We start from the raw sequence: 25214 nt of genomic DNA, 5'->3' as shown, positions 1-25214 counted from the left end.
ATACAGTGGCCCAAAGGATCAATCTGAAGTACAAATTTGACCATAGCCCCCCTGGCTTAAAATCTTTCAGTATTCCCCTTTGCCTTTTCAATAAAGTTTAAACACTTTAACAGGGCTGACAAAGTCCTTCATAATCAAGTCTACGCTTATTCCCGTATCCTCACTGCAGACTTTTTTTATCTCTGGTGCTCTGTGCTGTATTCTACAACATGACCAGGACTCTCAAGCGACCTCATTTCCTATAACATGGTCACTTTCTCCTTTGCCCACTCTTTGCCTGCTCACTTGGATTTATTCTTCAATGTATGTGCTGCTTCTCCTTCCCTGAATTACACACCTTAGTTAGGGATGCAGACAGAACATCCTACCGATGACCTCTCAGAGGTAGTTCTGGATCTTCTATCTAGTATTTAAATTATTCATATATTTACTTTTCTCCATTTGACCATAACAGCAGGGACTGTCTTGCCAATCACTGTCTGCCAACCTCTAATACAGTGCCTGGAGCATAGCAAATGCTTAAAAATCTTCTATGAATGAACCAAATAGCATTGCAGTTTTAAGGGTTTTGTCCATATTTCTCTCCATATTTTGATCTTTTAAAGAAAAGAACAGTTTCAACAATTCATGCAAAAGATCCGTATTGATTTCAGAGCCCTGTGCAAGTTGCTTGAGAGCAGGATGCTTGTCTGACTTTGCCTTCGCTTTCACATCACTCAATACCCAGCACTGAACCTGACGCTAGACCAAGAGATGTTGAACAAGAAAGGAATTAACACACCTTAGATACTTAGGATCCAGAGAATAAGTAATGAAAATACCAAGTCACCCTCTACTAACACATATTAAGTAGTTCATAAGCACTTACTTAGGGCTGAAATGAATGAAGGAATAACGACAAATACTTAATAACCTTCTGATGACTTCCTCAATTTGGAATTATCTGAATTACCATCTCATGATTATTTTGAACTATTAGAGAGGCAGGAAAATTTAGACCCTCCCTCTTAATCAATAAGTGTATTTCTCTTTTTTAAAGAACAAGTAAAACAAATGGTCTTCACTAACTACAGGGTAATGAAGAGGGGCACATTTTATGAGATGTGCGTGTGTGTGTGTACTATTGTTCCACTCTGATATCCAGACTAATTTGAAAATGCCATGATGGGTTGCTTGGCATTTGCTAAGAAATTATACTCAAAATGAATTGTAAAATGATTCATGGTTTATAACCTCAAGAAATGAACAGTAACGTTCCCTTATATTTGTATAATACATTAATCTCCATCATTGCTAGTTAATTGTATACATTTTTAGCTCCTGAATAACAAACATTTTAGGAAGACAAATAGCTTCTCCTTCTGGAAAATATTATATATGATTCTTTTGTTTAAAAAAGTCTTGCTAGATTTATTGAATGCATAGCATTATATAAAATTACTACTTTAGGACAAAATGGGATCTATGACTGAGCCAGAGGATGAAGAAGAAAAGGAGGTGAAGGAGAGGGTGTTAGGTCTCTTTCCAGAATCATTGAAAGTAAAGTATACTAATAAGTAAGTAAGTAAACTAATTAATGAACAATAATCCAATACTGTAACAACATGTTGGGGGATGGTTTGGGTTGGGCTACATCTGAATCAGGAGGTAAAATGATGCCAGGACTCCTAAGTGAACAGTACCCTCTTGTGCTAACTTTACAATCAGGAAGTCTCTCTTCATCATGTTAAGCTACTCTCAGCCTAACAACTTACAACTTTTGATGCCAAAATGCATGGTCATCTCTTCCCTAATATCTGACTGCCAAATCTCAGTGAAGATGGTTTATACTTTGCTATCATTCTGACAAGAAAAGAGATGGAGTAATGTGATGGGCCCGTCTAGGTTGCTATGGTGATAGGAGGGATGGGGTAACAGGATTGATAGGCTCAGCAGAGATACATGAACTGAGGTACGAATTATTCTTTCAAGGAAATGTTAGTTATTTTTTAGAAATAAGGAGAAATTTTTATTAGATCAGTGAAAATATCAGATTAATTAATCCAGTAAAGGGTATGTGAGCAGAACATCGAACTCATCTTACTTCAAACAAAGCAAGTCTGTTTTCATCTGTTTTACGTATTCGGCATCTACATGAGATTTCTATTGAAGAAACTTTTAAAAAGCTTGGAAACTTCTGACATTGATTAGCTTAAGGTTCATTTTGACTTTGAAGATTCCACTTGTTTGTGAGAGGGGAGGACAGGGTCATTAGTATTCAAGAAGGGAAGCTTATGGAAAGGGTAACAGATGATGCTTCCTAAAATGAAATTAAACTCATTGCAGGAGGCAATTACTAATGATAAGTAGATAAATGTAGCAAGATAGTAAAAAAGAGCAGAGATTAAATAGCTAGCACCAAAATCAACCAATCTTTACAAGTTATGATTAATCATCCAAGAGAAAAAATACCCATAGAGTTGTGATCCTTTGTTTGCTCAATGTTGCTTTGGGGGAATCCTGGATCAGGTAGTAAATGAGTTCTTCAGAGATGAAAAGTTTAGGTTTTATAACTTCAAGAAACTGAATGTTCTTGAGAGGTGTTGGCTGGTCCTGAGTTATTGTTAGATAGCTGTATATTACAGGGTACGAAGATTACCAAGACTATGACCTCCTCCATTAACTTCTCACCTTTCCATTTGAGAACATCATTCCTGCGGGTTTCATCATCAATGTCTGTCGTGCTGGTGCCTCAGGAGTGAATATTTCATCTCAATATGCCATAGTTGCTGATAATACTGATTATAGAGATGATTTTCAAGCACCTACTAGAAAATAATACCAGCACTCTATTAAGCATTTATCAGCCAAAATATGTCAAGTAATATTCTTTTCATCTTTTTCAAATTAGAAAGCTTAGGGCAAATAGTTAAGTACCTTGATTAAATTCAAATGGCTAACGAAATCAAACTTGAACTCATTAGATCCCAAAGTCAACTATTGTCCCTTTGTAGCACAAGCTTTTCTACTCAATTCTTTGTTTTTTACGTCCAGAATGATTCTCACATATAACAAAGGAATAGAATGATGGAATTTCCATTTTTTTAGTGTTGCTCCTTTTCTTCTTTTAACTGATTTTCTTATTCCATCAAACAAGCTTCTTAGATATAGGGCTAAAGTAATTTCAAATATTTTTCTCCAACTCTTCAGTCAATGCTTGCTAAAAATAGTCCAGAAAAATTTCCCTGAGTTCTTTGGCCAGGAACTTACCTTCCCTTCAGAAGGAATTGTGTAGTGGTCCATGTGGAGTCAGATGACCCCCTCCTAATTCTTTGTACCATAAGTAATATGGGGAACATCTTGTTATGAGAGGCAACAAGGGCAATTCTTTTGTTTTGAAAACAACTCTTTTCGGTTACAAAAAGGTGGAGTTGGTCAATGAGACAGAAAATTCTCCTGTATGTTAACAACAATACCATCTCATCTTATATTACAAATTTTCCTCAGGAGAGCACTTCATTTGTCATTGTAAGAACTTTTGAAATTAATACGAATCCGTGGTTTCAAAGGAAGTTAATAGAACCAAAATACAAAGCTGCTTCCTTGTACTTTATAAATTTAGAGAAAGTACTTTTCAAAGGTAATTTTTCTGAACACGAAAAAGAAATTTCCAGATTTGAGCTGCAGGGTGCCTCAGGGACTAAATATCTGAAGCTCCTTTGTCTTAAGCTAGAATAAGTTGACAGTAACATCAGAACGGAAGCAGTGTCCGTGTTAGGACTCATGTCCAGAGTTTTTGATGACAAGAACATTTGGTGTTAAATTCTAAATTGATGCTGAGTGACAGAATGTCTCCCATACCTCTGCCACTTGCAGACAACTATCACAAGCTCAATTTGCTTAATAGGAACATGGCATGTTCCAGCCCACAAAAAGGCAGGTGGCTTCAAATGAGCAGTGGCCAATATGACTTTTGAGAGACACAAAAACTTGTCTGCCTTTACTGAACCAATCATTCAGCCAACTATACATTGGGGAAATTAATTCTTGGAGCAAAAGATTTCATTACATTCATAACTACAAATATTGTTCTTGGATATAAACTACCTGGCTCTCTTGACTCAGTGACCTTTTATTTCGGTATATCTAATAGATTTATAATATGTTCTGGGAAGAAGTAGTTTTATTTTTTTTTAAATTGCTCTTTTAACTTCCTGAATATCAGAGGAATGGTAAGTCCTTCCAGAGATATCTGAGAAGTCAAAGAACTCTATGTATTTTGTAACTGTGGCTTCCAGCTTGCTTCATAGTGGCAGAATATCACAGAATCTCAGTATTGGAAAGGATCTTAGGAGCGAATCAGTCTAATCTGATAATGAATCTTTCTTCCCTAGTGGATCATGAATGCCACAAGAACAAAATTAATGTCCAACTAACCCTTATTTTCCCAATGTCTGACAAAGAGTCTTATTTGGCATGTCTTAATTATATATATAATCACTAAGTGAAAAAAAACATAATGAGCTAATCTAGCTCAGAGTTTTCCAAAAAGTGGTGCATTTACCATCAATGATATAAGACTAATATTTGGACAAGTGTCAGTATGTTATTTCCTGTATTTTAATATACCTTTAATATTTATTACTTTGTCATTGAATTAAGGAGTAACAACCATAAAATTGTAAGCTCAAAATAAATAGTATATTTAAACAAAGTGTAATAAATAAACGAATAGATGATATCATTGATGGGAAAAATTGTGAAGGATAGAACGGAAGAATGACAGAAATCTATTCTACCCAATGCTGGGTTCTCTCCATTTCATCCCTCTTTTATAACACCATCAACTGCTTAGGTCTTTATTGTTATTATGATATTACCATTATTATTATTGTTATTGCTATTATCATATATAAAAATACCATATGAATTATGATGCTATTGAAATGTACAGTTGTGGTTTATTCATTGTTTCTCAACCACTTGACATCTATGTTTGCTCTTACCAGAGGAGTGAGTGCTCTCATCTGTTATAATGTCTCATTTTCATACGTTCACTTCTTTATCGTCTGATGCTTCTATGCTTTCTTGGCATCCTAAGGTTGTGATCTAAAAGGTAGCTTTGAAGGATAATTTCTGGAAGATGTAAGTTGACTGTTCATAAAAGGCTCTTGCAAGTGTGTAGGGGCCGGGAAGAAGTGGTACTGGAATTGACATAGAGCCAGAAATAGAATTCTGGAAAGTTTTAATTTTCTTGATCCTTTCACGTTAGTGTACGAAATACATTTACTTATCTATTATCTTCTAAGAAATACTTAGAGACCCTTCTATCTTTATCTTTCATTATACACAAAGGCTCTGGCTATGGTACTTTGAAATAAATAATGAGGAGTTATTAGAAATGCAGTTTTCCTTTCATTAAAATTGGACTCGCAGGCTGTGAAACCCTCTCCTATCACTATTTCTGACATTCATTTTTATTTTCGTTTTGGAATATCATTACAATAGTGCTCATTCCACTGTCAGAATTTTTGGACAGAGCAGTAAAATGAATACATTAAATCATTCACTGAACAGGAATTAGGCTCTTAGTGCCCATCTGAATCAGAATCAGGAGAAGAGCAATCGTTTCCCAGAGCAAAGATTTAACAAGGCAGGTTTTTCTTATTTCTTCTATTATTTTTTAAATGAATTGGAGTAATGAACATGCTCATAGGTTTATGCAGTTTGCCCCTGTAAAACATCCTAACATCTTTAGCCCTTTGCTCCTTCTGGTCCTTTTTGAAGGCAACAAGGTGTTTGAAAAGATAGAGGATCTTTTAGGAACACTGAATGCTGAGTCCCTGACTCTTACTGTGTTTGAATATTTGAAAGAATTTCCTATATAGTCTTCCATATTCCAGCTAACCGATACTTCTTACAGAAAAGAAAGATTTAAACGTTTGTTTCTACATGCTTCTAGAATACAACAAATGGTTAAACAAAGTGTGAATTCAGCACACATTTTTCCTTTGGTGTCACCATAATGTAACACTTTCCAAGTTCACATCCCTGCATTTGTAACAAATGAGCAGAGAAAGATTCCTGAGATTGACTCAACTGCATATGAAAGGTCTCTGAAGATTTTTTAAAAAAGAACTTTTTCTCACAAATTATTTGCCTCCACCTTTTAACTGCTTTGTTGGGGATTTTTTGAGCTCCTAATTCAAACAACTTCTAGTCACTTTTTCTTAAATTCTATCTTGGTTTACTTATTGGCTACTTATTGGTACATAAGAAATTGAATTATATAAAGTCGACAAAACATTTATCAACGATGTTAATTTCTGATTGGTTTTCTGTAATATAATTTCAGATACTTGTGAGGGATTTTATAGTAAAGCAAAGGTTTTAGTAATCTTGGCATTAGCTAAATTATCTTGACTAGATTTGGGGGCATGATACACTTGTCTATATCTTGATTGTGGTGATGGTTACACAACTGTAAATATTTGTCAAAATGTATACAACTTCATACCAAAAAAGTTGAATTTTCCTGTACATAAATTATATTTTAATAAATTACTGACTTACTAACAGACAAAATGACCACTTTCGTTTCAAAATATCCTCACAAATGTCCAAATGTTACATCTCAACTTCTTCTCTTTGTGATTTCTCTTTAGCTGATCCTGCTAACCTTTCCTCCCCACCGCTACACTGAAGACCTCTACAAGACTGTTTTCAATGACCGCCATTTTGTAATATCATTGCTCTTTTATCAATTCTCATCTTACATGATATCTCATCATTATTTAACTGGTATTCTAAGAAAAAAAAATGTTTCTTCACTTTATTTTCAGAATACTGCATTTTTTTTTTCTTCTTTCAATGCTCCTTCCATTTTACTCACTTCTTTTCAGTAACCTCCTCTTCTTCGCAGTCTCCTGACTTGAAAACCATAAACATAACCGTATGCTGATCTCTCTCTCTCTAGATAGAAATATAAATAGGTAGATAAATAGATATAGCTTGGTGTTCTCTGAGTTTCCTGGATCTGTGGCTTGATGCCTGACATTTATTTGGGGAAATTCTCAGTCATTATTGTTTCAGATAATTCTTTGGTTCCTTTCTCTCATTCTTCTTCTTCTGGTATTTCTACTGCTTGTATGTTACACCTTTTGTAGTTGTCCCGCATCTCTTGGATATCCTGTCTTGTTTTTTCCCCATCTTTTTTATGTTTACTTTTTAGTTTAGGAAGTTCCTAAGGAGATAGCCTCAAGCTCAGAAATTCATTCCTCAGCTGTGTGCAGTCTACTAATAAGCCCATCAAAGGCATTCTTCATTTCTGCTACTGTGTTTCTGATCTCTACATTTCTCTGTGGTTCTTTCTTAGAATTTCCATCTCTCTGCTTGCATTGCCCATCTATTTTTATATGCTGTCTAGTTTATCCATGAGAGCCTTTAACATCTTCATTGTAGTTGGCTTAAATTCCTATCCTGATAATTCCAACCTTTCTGCCATATCTGAGTTTGGTTCTGATGCTTCCTCTGTCTTTTCAGACTATGTGTTTTTACTTATTAGTATGCCTTTTAATTATTTCTTGATAGCTGCTCATGATGTACTGGGTGAAAGGAGCTGCTGTCAGTAGGACTTCAGTGATGTGGTGTAAATTGTGGGGGGAGGGGAAGCATTCTGGAGTCCTATGATTAGGTCTCAGCCTCAGTGAACCTGTGTCTCTGAACTAAACTCCCAATGTTTCTCAGGTTTTTCCCCTCCCTTAGGTGGGAGAGGATGTCTGGAGTAGGTGGGGTTGGATCTTTCTCTTTCTTCAGGTCTGTTAGGCTCTGATAAAACCCCAGCAGGTTAGGTTCGAGTGAAATAATTTCTCCTGAGGGCAGAACTTGTTAATAAGAACAGAATGTTCCTTTGCTCCTCCCCCTCCCAGAGAGTGGAGAGATTTTTCTCTGATATTCACTCTGAGAACCTGATAGATCTCCATGAGTAAAAACTCACAAAAGGTTGTGGGGGAGACTGATGACTGGGTCCCTGGACTTTTTCTCTCTCAGGCTTTCCATACTCAGCCTCCAGAAATTTGTCAATGATAGTTCAGGTTTTCCCATCCAGCACTGGTTCCCATTGAAAGTCTCTGCTCTAACTCAGGCTTTGAACAGTCCAGGAAGTGGGAGGAAGGGGTTGGTAGCTTAGAAAGAGGCACCTATCTCTTGTCTTGGGAAACTATAAAATCTGAAAACCAAATTCACAACATCATAGTCACTCATCAAACCTCAAATGTAATTGAAGTTTAACTGATTTAGTTCTGTTATGCCAAGGCCAGGGCCCTTGGGAAAACCTTGGACCCTGACAAATAGGATGGAAACATGTGGATGCTGCCAAAGGGTTTAGTTCCCCAGGCTGCTCTTATCTCTCGGTGCCAGCAGAATTGATCTAGCCCTCACCAGTAGAGCTAGCACTACCCTACATGAGAAGACACTGTGAAGATTTCACTCCCACACAGCAACATGGACAACAAGATCCACTTCTGTCTGTCAAATCTGTACTAGGTTGAGGCGCAGCGTAACGCAGCCAGGGACATGGTAGGCATGATCATGAAGGAAAGGACTATAGCCCATGAACTACAAGAATTAGCCAGCATTCACCAAACCGGATTTTGAGGGCACTCGATCAAGGCGTTCAGAACAGAAGACTGGATAAGGGAGAGTTTATTAACCTGAGGCCACTCTCTTGAGGTGTGAGATTTAACACTCTGGCAAAACCTTAGGAAAAGACAAAAACTTGCTGCTAGAGTAGCTTCTAGAATCCAGGGGAAACTGATGAGCCATTCTGAGCTAAGTTCAACCGCCTACATTACCAGGCCAGATGTGAAGGAAGGGATTGAAAGGCTCAGGTGCGTCAGCATGCTAGAAGTATTATGCTCCTTGGCAAGGCCAAGACGACACTATTCACCTAGGCCATAATGCTCTGGTGACAGGCAACCAGTATCAAAAAATAATTTGGTAGTAGCTCTCTTCTGGAGGCTGGGATTGAATAAAAGAGGCTATCACATAATTGACTCATGGATAACAATGGGGATGTGGGGTTCTCAAAGCAATAGAGGCCAGATGGCATTGCTTACCTTCCAGAACCCAGGGGTTCATAATCACGTAAGAACTGACAAGGTGGGAGTAGCAGCCAAGAGGTCTTCACCCACAAAGACTTTTGAAGATATTTAATAAAACATGATACCAACAGGAACTAGGTAGATGGGCAGCCAGTAAGAGTGCTGATAATAGAAAAACAAAGATGGATGACCAAAAAGTAGTTGCTCAAATTAAAAAAAAAAAAATCCCTTGCCTAGTTCCTGGACCTGAGCCAGTTTTTAAACTTGTAAGATACCTGCTTTGGGGATCTACCATATTAATAAGGTTTATAGGGGTCTAGTGATCAGGGGGTTATGAAAACATTCTCTTCAAAGTAAGAGACAAATTGCATTATCTTCTATGTGCTACCTTAGAAAAAGAACCACAACACATGGTAAGCCTCTTCAGATTCTGAACGAACGCATGCGACACCTTGAATTACTGCTTTAGCCTAAAGCTTCAGACTTTCAGCTTTGAGTGAGGTCTAGAGGGGAGAATGGTTCTCCAGGAGGGGCAGCCTACGGTGTAAGCAGGCTTACTGCTTGGGCCATGGCATACAGCAGAACCTGCAGTGTTGGAGATATCAGTGCTGGGAAAAGATGCAGTGTGGAGATTCTGGCAGGTCCCAGTGGGAAAATCACAGTTCTGGAGTGAGGCCATGTTATTTGCAGTGGAGCATTAAATGACCTTTGTAAATAGCTCCTGGTGTACTAATGGGCCTTGGTAGAGGCAGAATGCTTGACTATGGGACAGTAAGTGACAATTTCTCTGTAACTGCCTAGCATGAGTGTGTTCTGTTCAATCTAGCAAGTAATAAAGTTGGGCAGGTGCAGCAACAATTCATCAAAAGATGAAAATGATATATCCAGGATCAAGTTTGAGCAGGACCATAGGGCATGGCAAGTTGTATGAGCAAGTAGCCCAAATTCCAGTGTCAAAAGTCACCATTGTACCAGCATCCCTCGCTCAACTCAGACCTATGAGCATAGGAGAGGATCCTGTACAATCACCAAAACAAAGGGAAAAAATCCCATGCATTTTATGGATGCATCAGCTGAGTATGTGGTACACAAGCCAAAATTGGATGACGGGTGTGTTATACTCAGATGTAACTTTGAGGGCAGGCCAGCAGGTGAGATCTGTTGAAAGAAAAAAACAAACAAAACAAAACAAAAAAAGCTCAGAGGGAGTGGCCTGGTAGCGTAGCAATTAAGTTCACACACTCTGCTTCAGGGGCCTGGGCTTCTCCAGTTTTGATGCCAGGCACAAACCTCCATACCACTTATCAAGCCACGCTGTGGCAGGCGTCCCATGTATAAAGCAGAGGAAGATGGCCCATGGATGTTGGTTCAGGGCCAATCTTCCTTAGCAAACGGAGGAAGATTGGCGGTGGATGTTAGTTTAAGGCTAAACATCCTCAAAAAAAAATGGTAATAATAATAAGCTCAGAGACCAGGAGGATTGTGATAGAGGCAGATATGTGGGAGTAGGCAAGAAGTGTGAAGATGTTTGCATCACATGTTAATGCCCACCAAGAGGAAAATCCATCATGGAAGAGACACTGGACAACCAAGTAAACAAATTCACTTGATTAATTGGCATTAACCAGGCTTTGTCATTGGCATGATGGCTGCACAAAAGGAATAGCCACAATAGCAGAGGTGGAGGCTATTGATGGCCCTAGCATAATTGTTCCTACTTACTAAAGCTGATCTAGCCACTTGTGAATGTTCAAGCTGCCAGCAAGAGTGACCAATGCTGAGCGTTTACTCCTCAAGGTACCAAGCAGTCGCCACATGTCAAGTTGGGTCCCTTTCATCCTGGAAGAGCCAGTGGTTCATTCACGTAGGAATAGACACTTATTCTGGGCACGGGTTTGCTTTTCCTGCCCACAAGAGTTACTTATCAATAATTTCACCCTTGTGTATATGTCCAAGTGAAACTTTTCACATCTACATTAAAAGACATAAATATGAGCATAGCAGTGTTGTTCATGCAAATTGTTAGGAACAACCTTAATGCCTATCATTAGGAGAGTGGATAAATGAATAAACTGTAATACTGTATCACAACTGAACATAAAACCGCAGTCAAAATGAAAGTACCATCACAATGAGCAGCAATAGAGATGAATGCTAACAAAATGATCCTAAGTGAAAAACATTACATTCACAATGATACAGTTTTTATGAAATTAAAAATAACTGAGAGGATGCATCCTGCATGTATAACTAAACTATAAAGGACATATTAACCATTATATAGCTGATGTATATATATTGTAGATACTAATATAATGTCTACATACACATATATCTTCTTTAGGAATAAAACTATGTGAAATGAAAAGCAAGAATACGAAAAATATGATAATCTCTGGGGAGAGTCTTAGAGATAAGATGATGAATCATCTGGTTAAATATAGGCTATCGTCAGAGTCAGAGATGTTGTTTGGGTGGTAGTTTCATGGTGCTCATTACATGATTCCAAATAACTAATTAACTGAGTAAGTAAAAAATAAATAAATGAGAGTCATGCCTAAATTGATGTTATCATCATCAGCGATTCTCATGGTAAGTGTGTTATCATCACAGACTATAATTAATCCAGTTCTATACATTGAAGTCTAATGTGTGTGTGTGTGTGTGTGTGTGTGTGTGTGTGTGTGCATGTGTGTACATTTATATACGTAGAGAATCAAGGTCAATATTGAACCAGAAAAGAGTTTCTTTAGAATATATAAATGCATTCACTGTTTATATATGTGTGATGGTTCTCAAATATGTACACATTGTTTGACAAGCCTCTTCCCCAAAGGAGGAAACCAATTTTCCTGCCATTGAGTGTGTGCTCTACTTTCTGTCTTGCATCTAATAAATGGAATATGGTAGCAGTGATGGCATGTGACCTCTGAAAAATATCATAAAAGGTATAACAGCTTCCTACTTTCTTTGCCTTTTGGATCACTCGATGTGGGAGATAGAGTTTCCATATTTAGGAACACAGGAAACAGTGATTTTAAACTACAGATAAATAATGAGGTGTTTTGTTTTTGGTTTTGGTTTTTTTTTTTTTTTTGGTATAAATATGTCCCTTGAAATATTGGGAACATGCTTATACTAAAAATTTATTTGTTGTTTACCTGAATTCCAGATTTAACTAGGCAGCCTGTACTTTATCTTAGGTCCCCTCTAACAATCATATGAAGAGGTCTATATGGCAATGAACTGGGTTCCCTGCCAAAGTAACCAGAGTGAGCCATCTTGGAGGCTAATCCTCCAGCCCCAGTCAAGCCTTCAGATGACTGCAGCCCTTGCTAATGCCTTGACTTCAACCTCATGAGAGACCCTAAGCCAGAAACCCTCGCTAAGCCACTTCTGAAATACTGAATTACAGAAACTATAAAACAACACATGTGTGTTGTTTTATACTGCCAAGTTGTGAGGTAATTTGTTCCATAGTAATACATAACTTATACAGTAAATATCTCATCAATCCTGTTTTTTAGAATTATAATCCAAAGAGGAGAGAACTGACATACATCACTTGTTTCTAAGATATATCTCAATATATATTTTTTGTTTGCTTGATTTGTTTGTTTTAATTCTAACATCACTAGGCCTTAAACGATGATTAATTCACTAAGTTCTAGCTACTTTTAGAATAATCAGCTTTCAGGGTTGACTAAAACTGTTCTGTCCTCAAACAAATCCTTTTTCTCTTCATGGAGCCACATTTTATTTTCCTAATTCTGATTGAGATCTCAAGAGAATAGAAAGAAAGGGTGCAGATTTTGATGGGAAGTAAAAGCTGTCATTTCATAAATGATAATGCTTCCATTTATTAAAGAAAGAAAGATATCTCCCTTTCCTTCTTCCCAGTGGAAATATATGGGTCAATTAGCTTTGTCTGCTTCATCACAAGTAGGTTCTGTGACCATTTTTTTCTCTTTGTTGATTACTTGGCAGGTTTTTATTCTACGAAAATATTCCATACTCCATCATTTACCTTTGAATTCTACAGAGCTACTTGTCTCAAGAGATTTATCTTTCTCTCATTTCCCAGTTTAACATCTGTATGAATATCTGCTTCACTGAAAATCCAACATGGTTATTTTCTGCTGAGTACCGTTTATTTCTCCTCCCCGCCCCCCACCCTGCCAAGCCCAGATGCTCCAAAAAGTAATGCATTATGATTGTAGCTCAAGTGGGAGATTGGGAGCAAGATGATATGTGTCCTAATGTTTAGGAGTCCCTGATTAGAACTTGAAAACATCCCTTTCCTCCCCTTTAAGCAGTTTCCCAGTTTAAACTGCCTCGAAAGATTTCTTTGCTGTAATAATTCTTCATTAATAAGATGGCAGCATAATGGAAAACTACAAACTGCAGGACTCCTTACAGGGAAATAGAGCAGCAAATGTGACTTCTCAAATTCACCGTGCAGAATTCAAAGTGAGACACATGGGTGAAAAATGCTTGCATCAACTTTCCTCCTAAAGAAGGTAGCTGTTAATTAACAATGGGACATTTCCTCTTGTTGAATTTTAATCTTAATTCATGTACTTCTTGGTGTACTAGAAAGCACACTGCCCTAGCAGGCAGGAGATCTGGCATCATCCCTGCTTCTGCCACATTTCACCATCTGGCTCTTGAGAATCCGTTCAAATCTTAGCTCAACTCTAGCAACTGAGTTGACTTTCATTTGCATCTTTTACTTCCCTTTCCATGACACACATTTTATTCTCATTTTCTATGGTCTTTATTTTTAATTTCTAGCTCAATAGTTTATTATTTAATGAATGTCTTCTTATTTGAAGGCAGCTCAAAACCATGATAGGTCAAATATTGAAAACATTAATAAAAAGAAGTGGCTGCTTTCCTTGTGATGTGAGAATCGAACATGTAGCAGGAACAAAACAATTTATATAAATTATAGTACAAAATTTTGATTTTCACCACAATTCTATAAAGTAGATATCTTTTAGTCACTTTACAGATGGGAAAACAGAGACAAAACTGTGACTTTCTTAGGTTAACAGCTCTAGTGACTCACCCAAATTAGGTCTAACTAATGGCAGAATTCATGTACTTTTAATTGTGCTGAAGCTAACAAAGTTAGCCTAAATCTCGTCTAAATCCTTAATCTCTCTGATCCACAGGAGTGTGGATTAGAAGCTTTCTAACTCAACTCTTCTCTAATTCTCTAATTACGAAAGCAAGTGCCCTTGGTCTAATGTTGCGTTCCACTGATTCATGAAGTTCTGCTGATGCAATAATTGTCAGCAATATTGCCAAAAATTAATGAATTTTTTTGCCCTCTTTGCCATGCAATGTGAACGGAAGAACTACACCAGGAATGACTAGTGGTTAGTCAGTCAATTTCCTTGTCTTTTCTCACCCAGTGGCCCAATTTCTTTCCTCTCCTGCACTGCTCGATTCCCATCAATCGAGTCCTGTGTCTATTTTCCTACCTTTACTCCACTGCTGTTGACTCATCAGGCCTAAGCCCATTGCTGCAGGCTCCTGGCCAGTTCCCCTGCCTTTAGCCTCTTTCTTCCTCATGCCTACTGTTATGACTCTTCTAACACGGTACACCTGATCTGTGTAATTTCAATGCCTTCTGGTCCAAGTACTTCAGTGACTCTTTGCTGCCCTCAGAGGAAGGAAAACAGCAACAACAATAAATGCACATCCCCTCCATCATCTGATGCCTTGCCTATTTCTGCAGCCTAACCACCCATGACTCGCTCCTCTACAGTCTCATCGCTCTGGCCATTCTGTTCTTCTGTGTTGCTCAGTATGGAACACAGAGCCTGGAATTCTCTCATCCTTTTCTGCATCAATTCCTACTCAAACTCCTACTCAGTCTTCAAAATGCAAATCAAGCATCGTCTTTCCTTGAAGGCTTCCACATTCTCCTCACATCTCCCAGGCCCAACTGCATGAGGTGTTAAGCTAAGTTATTTCTATGAAGATTTAATTATGAATAACACACAATAAATATAATCATTTAGTGGTACTTTTCCCTTCAAAGACTTTGAGCTCTAAGAAGGTAAATGTGTCAGTTTTATTATTGCTTTCTAAAATTACAGAGAACTTCTTATGTGCTAGGCAGTATTTTAAAACATTTTACAAATAACTTGGTTACTCCTCATTACATTATTATGAGATAGATGCTATTACTATCCACATTATACATGTAAACAAACTGAGACAAAAAGAAACTGGGTAGCTTACCCACAGTCCTCAGCTAGTAAGTGGTAATCCTAGACAGTCTGGTTCCAGAATCTGTTCTTTTAACGCAACTGTATGCTATATATCTGTGTCCTCAGTTTCTAACTTTGTGCTTGGCAAAAAGTAGGTGTTCAAGGAGTATTTCTTTAGTGAATAAATAAACTCTATTTCTGTTTAGTGAAAAATGCAATATTAAGGGGCCAGCCCAGTGACCGAGTGGTTAACTTCACACGCTCCACTTCAGTGACCCAGGGTTCGCCAGTTCGGATCCTGGGCACAGAATTACACACTGCTCATCAAGTCAGGCTGTGGTAGGCATCCCACGTAGAAGAACCAGAATGACTTACAACTAGGATAGACAACTATGTACTGGGGCTTTGGGGAGAAAAACAAAAAAGCAGGAAAGTTGGCAACAGATGTCAACTCAAGGTCAATCTTCCTCACCAAAAAGCACATCTTAAAAAAAAAAAGAAAAATCGCATGGTGGATTACCACTTAATTCCTAGAAAAGAAAAAAGCAACATTAAATGCTAAGTGTATAATCAAAATGTTAGTACCAAACAACAAAAATCACCCTTCAGTTGAGCATGGCTTTGCTTTGAATGCACTTCAAACTCTGGAAAATAACACTCTGTCATTCAGAAAGAAAAGAAGAGAAAAGGAAAATGGTAATATTGTCTTTAAACATAATAAAAACAGCTTGACCTTGGAGATGTACACCAATGAGTAAAACATTGAATATCTCAAAATCCATTTCAAGCTCTGTAGGGTGTTAAGATAGCAGACAGAGCTCCTCTTTATTTTAGTTTTCTATTTCATGAAAAGCATTTACTAATACTTGGTCTCTGTGGGTCTAGCACATCTGGGGTAAGGTGGCTCAGGTGGAGAAACAGTAGATGTCATGAATGGAAGTGATCAGCTCACTTCTGTTCATGACTTGATCAGCATGAACGCTCAGGGTAAGAAAAACTAACTAGGACACCTCCAAATGTCACATCCATCAAAATCCACACCTATACAGGATTCCTCATGGTCTGTGATGAAAAGCATTTGAGATTTTACCCAGAATAAATTGAACAGAACAGAAGCATAAAATAAATGCTACGAAGTACTGAATACTTCTTTTTTGTTAAGTTGCCATCCTGTGAACATATAGAAAGAAAAAGCTTAATTTAAGATGAACAATTAGGCATGTTTGTCTTTTTTTTTCCGGTTAAAAAAAAATGAAGTAAAATACCACATTTAATATTTTTTAAGTGTTCTAGGTTGGCAATTTTCAACATGAGTAGATTTCATAATAATTGTTGTATATTCGTGTCAATAACAATAGCTATAATTTATCTGGGAGTCACGATAGAGTAATTAATTCTAACAACCACTCTCTGTGGCAGTCATTATGAATGTACCTTTATTATACGTAAGAAAGTGGAGGCTCCCTGGAGTTAAATATCCTAGTAGTAGCCAGGATATAAATGCAGTTTTGTCTGATTATAAAACACATATTAAATGATCATCTCTTGCTCTTCAAAGAGCTTATTTGTTGTGTGGGTGTGGATGTGGGTGTGTGTGTTTGTGGAGAAAAATGGGTACATACAGGAAACTTATTGTATTCACTCAAGGAAACACATTTTGAAGGGAGGAAAGAGGAAAAAATCTTCCAGGGATCTCTTTGGAGTCAAGAGGGTCCTTGATTTCTTAGGCAAATAATCATCCTACAGTGCAAAAAAAGGGAAAACATGAATATAAATGATATGCCATCTACCACAGACTTACACCTCAGCAATGTAGTAGCAGGGGTGCTGATGGTGGTTATAGTAGCAAGAATCGTGGAACAGCATCAATTTTTTTTTAAAGAGCTTTCACATGCTACTGACCATAGCAATCACTTTACATTGTTTATCTCATGTATTCATCACAGCAATCCAAAGACAAGGCACCATTATCATCCTTGATTTACAGAGAAGGAATCTAAGAGTTGAAGTCTTGACAAGGTGTGGCAGGTAGAAATCTAACATAGTCCTCAAGGTTCCACCACTCATGCAGATGTATACTCTGAATAAGATGGGATGGTCACTCCAGTGATTAGGTTATGTTATAGAGCACAGTTGAACTTAAGAAAAGGATATTCTCTGGGTGGGCACGACCTAGTGATGTGAGTTCTTAAAAAGAACCAGAATCTTCCTGAAGAATTCATTTGAAGAGAAGGACTCAACATAAGGGGCATTCTCTGCTGCTGGCTTTAAAGATGGAGGGGGCCACATGGAAAAGAACGCAGACATTGTCTAGGAGCTGAGAGCAGCCCCTGGGCTGATGGCCAGCAAGGAAATGGGGCCTCAGTGCCACACCAGCCACGAACTGAATTCTGCCATAATCATGTGAGCCCGGAAGACTACCTTGACCTCAAGATGAGGGCCGGGTCGAGACCTTGAGTTCATCTTTTGAAACTCTAGGCTGGGATTACAGTCATACTGTGCCCAGACTTCGACTGACAGAAGCATGAGCTAATAAGTGAATGTTATTTTAAGCCACTGAGTTTGTGCTTGATTTTTCAATGCAACATTTAAAATGTATATAAAGTGTCACATAAGTTGCAAAGCAGAGCTATAAATCATAATACGACTCTGGAGTTCAACTCTTAACCACCAGCAACAACATGTGCCCAAAAATGAGTCTAAAAGAACTGATTTAGTAAAATTTGTATAAGGCATTTCAAATGTAAACAGGACAGCTTTGGGCTCATGGCACCATGAGAAATTTTCAGATAAAAGGAGACAGAGGGTCAGAATGTAAGAGAAGCTCTAGGCAACTAACTGCTCCACAGGTCATCTCATGGGTGGGTGGTTTTGGCCTTGCCTCTAACAGCTTAAGCAGACAGCTTGATGTGCCTTCATCAGGAACGCTGGCCACCACCGCAGGGGACAGCTGCCGTACCCAGCAGCAGAGAATGGCTTTAGGGGATGCAGGTGTTTCCACAGCTTTCCACAGCCTTGAGCAATGACCTCTTTGAAGCAACCAACTGCTTTCTCGTGGTGGGCAGCACTTGTACACTGGCCTTTCGATTGTTCTGGAAGATTCTGGATGGTTCCCTGATGCAAGCCTTCAGATGTGCATCTCCTTCTGCCCAAAATGCTTTGTTCTTGGTTTTCTTGGGAATTTTCATTCTTATCTTCTATATAGCAACTTAACTGGCACCTTCTCAAGAAACTTTCTTTCATTGCTTTTTTGAGTCTTATTTCTCTGCTTTTTCTCAAGCTTCCAATTTTTGCCCTTCAGAGAACTTATCACAATTTATCATTTTTCACTTGTTTACTTTTTGTTGTTTCCCTCACTATGAATATTGCTATTAATAAAATAATAACTAACACATTTGTGAACTATCAGGTGACAGTAAAGATCCCCTGTTAAGCCCCACAGAGAATCTGGAGAGGTGGGGACAAGCATATGCACATGTTAGCAATGTCGAAGCAAGGATGAGTGAGGTTAGAGACCACGCAGTGTTATACAACAAGCAGTGATTCATTCAGGATTAAAACCCAGGCAGTTTGTATTCCTGTTTCTCAGCAGTACAGCCTTTAGACCAAACAGTAAACAATGTACACCTAGCAGGTAGCACAGTGCCCATCACACAAAAGTCACTCAATAAGGATTTGTGGCAAGAATAAATGAATGCATGCATAGCAGCAGGCGCAGAGTTGAGATGCCTTCACTTAGCCTTTCAGACAGGATAGAATGCAATACTTGAAAATAATGAGATATCAGAAAGATGAAAAAGAGGAGGAGAAGGAAGGGGGATGAGATGATCATGGTGGCCACCCCAATCTGACTATGACTTAGAATTACCTGATGTTACAGCTTTACTCCAGACCTTCAGAATCACCACCTTACAGAGTCGGGGGAGTGGGGAACACAGACTTTATATTTTTTTAAGTCACCAGGTGAATCTGATGATGTGCCAAATCTGTTTTAAGTGTGAGCATGAAGAGGCATTTCTGGTGACCACTGGAAATAGAGCAAAAATCTCAGTGCTTTCTCATTTGTAGTCTGCGCTAAACACACGCATGCACTATTTCTCACTAATATTATCATTTTTTCCTATCCATCATCAGGGCAGAGAAATAGCAGTATAGAGAAAATTATATTAATTCAGCATTATTTGTGTTTTTTTGGCAGTCTTTACACATATAAACATCCCTTAAGTGCCTGAAATTGTGTGAAGAGAACATATCTTTATATACACACACAGCTACTCCCCCAGTTAGATACTAGAATATTACCATTTTACACATGAAGAAACCGAGATACAGAGTGAGATTCTGTACCTTGCCTACAGCCAAAGAGCTGGTCAGTGACAAACTCTGATTAAATTTGGGTGCTTAATGCTTAAGTTAAGCCCTTGTCCATTTAATGGAAACCTTCTCATCTTTAAAAAATAATGTGTCCCAATTCTTGAGGGGTGATAAAATTATGCTAGGCAGCTGAAGCAAACACACACACAAATTCAGACATATTTTGGGAACTGTAATGCATTCAATATGTTTACAGTATACAGTGTGAAGTTATAAATGAATGGTGAGATCTGAGAAACAGGAACAAAAATCAGAAAATAGAGAGCCCTGGAACCCTAAGTTAAGGACAATGAAACTTCTCTTCATGATGGAAAGCTAGCAAAGTTTTGTTAGTGTCCAGTTCAGGGTCAACATCATAGCAATTACATTAACTATATAACTATACACTCAACTCTCATCATAGCCTAGAATCAGTTATATGGAAATTCAAGACAAGAGAAATATTTTGGGTTCTCATGTGTAATAAAGTCCTTCTACGATGTAGATTAAATTTTCTGTCTTTTTATTATATTTTCTGAATAGTTAAAATAGCTGCCAGGTTGAACTTCTGATACAAAAAAATGTAAATTCAAACAAACCTAATTTTCCATTTGGGAAGAAAGGGTGTGAATCTAGAGATCTTTTTCTGCTTAAAGTTTAGCTTGTATTTACCAAGGATGGGTCTTAGCTAATAAACATTAGTAGAACCATCCCTCTTCTTGCCAGTGCCAAGACAAATACATTGTACTAAGCCTATTTCAATGTGTACTCTATCTGAATCCTCTCCTAATGGCATAATTATAGCAACAGAAGTATTAGTCTATATTTTCCCCTGGATGCTTTTCAACTGAAATCTAAATTTCACATAAATATATTTTAAATGTCCCTTCCTGAAACCCATCTGGATGAGGAAATTATGGAAGGGTATACAAATGTGTAATATATATCTAATTTTAAGTGAGCATTTGTGTTACTAAACCTGAAATCAAAAGATCCATTAGAACGAACGCTGTCAATTCATGTAAGCCTTGCTTGTTGTTCTTATATTCTTTGTTTAAAAGAAAGAGAAACACAAAATAAACTATACGTAAATAAATTTTAATGTTTAAATTATGTAGCATGGAGCAAACTGAATTAAATAGAACCACATTTAAATGTGGAACGTTTTGATATCTTACATCATACTATTGCATACTTCTCTTTTTCAAATGCAATTAATCTTGAGTGTCATATCATTAAAAGATTATGATAAAATACTCAAAAGGAGAACAGAGAAAGATAAGAGTATTTCTGATGAAGCATTTCTACAGAAAGAGGGTATAACTGAGATTGCAAGAGAAAAAGACCAGAATTGAAGGAAAAGCTGTATATAACAGAGCAAGAAAGCATTTGCCTCCAATGTCAGTTTCACTATTTTGTTGAACTTTATTTACTTGGTTTTTAATTATTATTTTTGTCAAATATCAGGCGTGAAATCTGGTGGAGCATCCTTAGTTTCTTAGGAAGACAAAAGAGTGCCTTGCCAAGATTGTCCATGACTTCAAATTTACTGAAAACTGAATGTTTGACATTCAAGTGCTGGGTTCTAGCGATTGAGGTTAAAAACAGAACCATATTTTTCACAGTGCACATAATACAGCATCAGAAACTCACATGCAAAAATGCACTGCAATGAGACATACAATTATAGAAGGATGAACGTGAAATAGAATAAATGCTAGAGAAGAGAAGGTAAGTAATTAGATCTGGGATTTCAAAGGAGGCATCACAGGAGAAGAGCAACTGTCCCCCGGCCCCCCCCAACCCAGAAAGCTTTGTTACATAAGTTAGAGTTTGTTTGGGAGCCCAAAAACCACCAGTAGAAAATCAAACATCCGCAAAGTTCAGGAGAAGAATTTCTTGATTCACTTAAGTCAAAGGAAAGGTGGTTTTAGAGTTTATCCTGAGCAACTGGAACCAGGCACTCAAATAGAGTCACACTCTATTTTAGACTTTCGTTTCATTTTTTTGTGTTTCGTTTTATTTTGTCTTGTTTTTAGTTTTATTTGCCGTCTTTGGTTTTTACCAGAGAATAGCGCCTTTCTAAACATAAAGGATAATATAGTTCTTATGAGTTTCCAGACTTCTGTGGCCAAGGAGGAAAGGGCTTTTCCTTCTGGCTCAAATTTAACAAATCCATGGGCAAGAGTGTCATCGGTCTGTGATTGATCAAGTGTAAACCTTGAGCTATGATGACGGTCTGAGCTTGGGTCATGTCTTCACTCCCTGGATCGTATGAAAAGGCAGCAGCTTCTATTCCAACCATATAACCATAGATGGGAAAGAATGAATCTCAAAGTGGCAAAGGTGCTGTTTCCAGGAAAACAGAGTGAGTTTATGGCCAAACAAATTTTCTATGTACTGTTACATTTCTAGAAAAGAATCTTACAGGATTCGATTAAGTTTTATCTACACTGACAGTACAAAAGTGAAAATCTATTAAAATACTTTGTTTATAACCTACCATTTTCATCGGACCATGCATGGTTGTTTTAAAGCAGCAGAGGTTAAATTTGTCTCGTAAGGAGTGGTGATAGGCAAGGTATCTAGGACATCTGTAATATGTTGCTTTGATGCTCTTTCCTTCCCAGACCCAATAGCTAATAAAAAAAGAAAAGATCTCTGCATGATGTTCTACTTGCTCATTTTTGGTTTTGCAACTGAGAAGGAATTTCAGAACAGACCTTAGCTTCCATTCAACTCCTCATGGGGGAGATACGTTGAAGGATTTCTAGAAACAGAAAATTTCTCAGAATTTACATTAGCCTTGCTGATCATTCAGCATGGTGAAGCTAGTAGAAACTTCAGGGAGAATGAAGTCAAAAGATAGATCTGGGAGCTGACCCTTTGGCAGGGTGGATAAATTCACGCACTCCACTATGGTAGCCCGGGGTTCTCCAGTTCGGATCCTGGGTGTGGATCTGGCACTGTTTATCAATCCATGCTGAGGTGGCGTCCCACATAGAGGAAGTAGAAGGACAGGCAACTATTATATACAACTATGTACTGGGGGGCTTTGGGGAGAAAGGTAAAAACAAAAAAGAGGAAAACTGGCGACAGATGTTAGCTCAGAACCAATCTTTAAAAACTAACTAACTAACTAAATAAAATCCCCCATTCCCCCCAAAAAGACAGATCTGAATTCAAGTACAAAATTAGAAGTTCCACACTCTAAAAAGCATGATTCATATTCTCTCTCAAATCAACTGCCCCATACTTTCCTTCAGCCTCACTGCCACTGTTTATTTGGGCAGCTTTTCCTTCCCCTGCCATACTCTTTCAACAGATACATAAACTTACTGAGGACTTTCTATGTTCCTAGCACATTGCTAGCTGTTGGTAACATGGGCATACCTCGGAGATTCTGCAGATTCAGTTCCAGACCACTGCAAGCAAGCAAATATTACAATATAGCTAATCACATGATTTTTTTGGTTTCCCAGTACATATGAAAGTTATATTTACACTATACTGTAGTTTATTTTAAAGTGTGCAACAGCATTACATCTAAAAAAACAATATGTACCTTAATTAAAAAATGCTAACCATCATCGGAGACTTCAGCACAAATTTTTTGCTGGTGCAGATTCTTGCCTAGATGTGGATGACTGCTGGTTGACCAGGGTAGTGGTTGCTGAAGGTTAGGGTGGCTATTCTTAAAGTAGAATACTTTAAGAATTCTTATTTAAATGTGGCAATTTCTTCAAGTAAGCCGACAATGAAGTTTGCTGCATCAATTGACACTTCCTTTCACAAATGATTTCTCTGTGGCATGAGATTCTGTTTGATAGCATTTTACTCACAGTAGAACTCCTTCCAAAATAGCAGTTAATCCTCTCAAAACTACCACTGCTTTATCAACTAAGTTTATGTAATATTCTAACTCCTTTGTTGTCGTTTCAACAATCTTCATGGTATCTTCACCAGGGGTAGATTCCATATCAAAAAAAGACTTTCTCTGCTCATCCCTAAGAAGCAACTCCTCACCTATTGAAGTTTTATCATGAGATTGCAGAAATTCAGTCACATCTTCAGGCTCCGCTTCTAATTCTAGTGTTCTTGTTATTTCCATCACATCTGCAGTGACTTCCTCCACTGAAGTCTCAAACCCCGGAAAGTCATCCAGGAGGGTTGGAATCAACTTCTTCCAAACTCTTATTAATGTTGATATTTTGACCTCTTCCCATGAATCATGAATGTTCTTAACAGCATCTGGAATGGTGAATCCTTTCCAGAAGGTTTTCAATTTACATTGCCCAGAGCCATCAGAGGAATCACCATCCATGGTGGCTATAGCCTTATGAAATTTATTTTTTAAATAATAAGATTTGAAAATCAACGTTAATCCTTGCTCCACGGGCTACAGAATGGATGTTGTGTTAGCAGGCATGAAAACAACATTAGTCTCATTGTCCATCTCCATCGGAGCTCTTGGGTGACCACCTACATTGTCAATAAGCAGTAATATTTTGAAAGGAATCATTTTTTCTGAGCAGTAGGTTTCAACAGTGAGCTTAAAATATTCGGCAAACCATGTTGTAAACAGATGTGTTGACATCCAGGCTTCATCGTGCTGTTTATAGAGCATAGGTAGAGTAAATTTAGTCTAATTCTTAAGGGCCCTAGGATTTGGGGAATGATAAATGAACACTGGCTTCAACTTCAAGTCCCCAGATGCATTAGCCCATAACAAGAGAGTCAGCCTGTCCTTTGAAGCTTTGAAGCCAGGCATTGACTTCTCCTCTCTAGCTACTAAAGTCCTAGATGGCACCTTCTTCCAATAGAAAGTTATTTCATCTACATTGAAAATCTGTTCTTTTGTGTAGCCACCTTTATTAATTATCTTAGCTAGATCTTCCGGATAACTTGCTGCAGCTTCTACACCAGCACTTGCTTCTTCACCTTGCAATTTTATGTTATGGAGATGGCTTCTTTCTTTAAATCTCAGTAACCAACCTCTGCTAGCTTCAAACTTTTCTTCTGCAGCTTCCTCACCTCTCTCAGCGTTCATGAAATTGAAGAGAGTGAGGGTCTTCCTCTGGGTTAGGATTTGACATAAGGGAAGGTTGTGGCTGGTTTGATCTTCTATCCAGACCACTAAAACTTTGTCCATATCAGCAATACGGGCATTTCACTTTCTTATCATTTGTATGTTCACTGGAGCAGCACTTTTAATTTCCTTCAAAAACTTTTCCTTTGCAATCGCAACTTGGCTAATTGTTTGGTGTAAGATGCCTAGCTCTCAGCCTATCTCAGTTTTTGACATGCCTTCTTCACTAAGCTTGGTCATTTCTAACTTTCGATTTCAAATGAGAGATGTGAGACTCTTCCTTTCATTTGAACACTTAGAAGCCAGTGTAGGGTTATTAACTGGCCCAGTTTTGATATTGTGTGTCTCAGGGAACAGGGAGGCCCAAGAAGAAGGAGACAGATGGAGAAAGGGCTGGTCGGTGGAGCAATCAGAACACAGACAACGTTTACAAATTAAGTTCTCTGTCTTCTATGGGCACAGTTCCTG

At 37.9% G+C, this 25214-nt stretch overlaps 1 long non-coding RNA gene across 2 annotated transcripts in view; it reads right to left on the bottom strand.

Moving 5' to 3' along the window:
* LOC139082632 (uncharacterized) overlaps positions 1 to 25214 on the bottom strand; it is a 55873-nt gene that overhangs the window by 15307 nt on the left and 15352 nt on the right. Inside the window, exon 2 of one of the 2 annotated variants that reach the window (XR_011538839.1) lies at positions 2671 to 2804. This is a non-coding gene — a long non-coding RNA (uncharacterized lncRNA). Of the gene's footprint in view, positions 1 to 2670; positions 2808 to 25214 lie in introns of both variants that reach the window. The other variant, XR_011538840.1, reaches the window with a different exon arrangement.

Source organism: Equus przewalskii, chromosome 3 (assembly GCF_037783145.1).
Source record: "Equus przewalskii isolate Varuska chromosome 3, EquPr2, whole genome shotgun sequence".
NCBI lineage: Eukaryota > Metazoa > Chordata > Mammalia > Perissodactyla > Equidae > Equus > Equus przewalskii.
The sequence above is the reverse complement of the archived record's forward strand: the minus strand, read 5'-3'. Positions and strand labels throughout refer to the sequence as shown.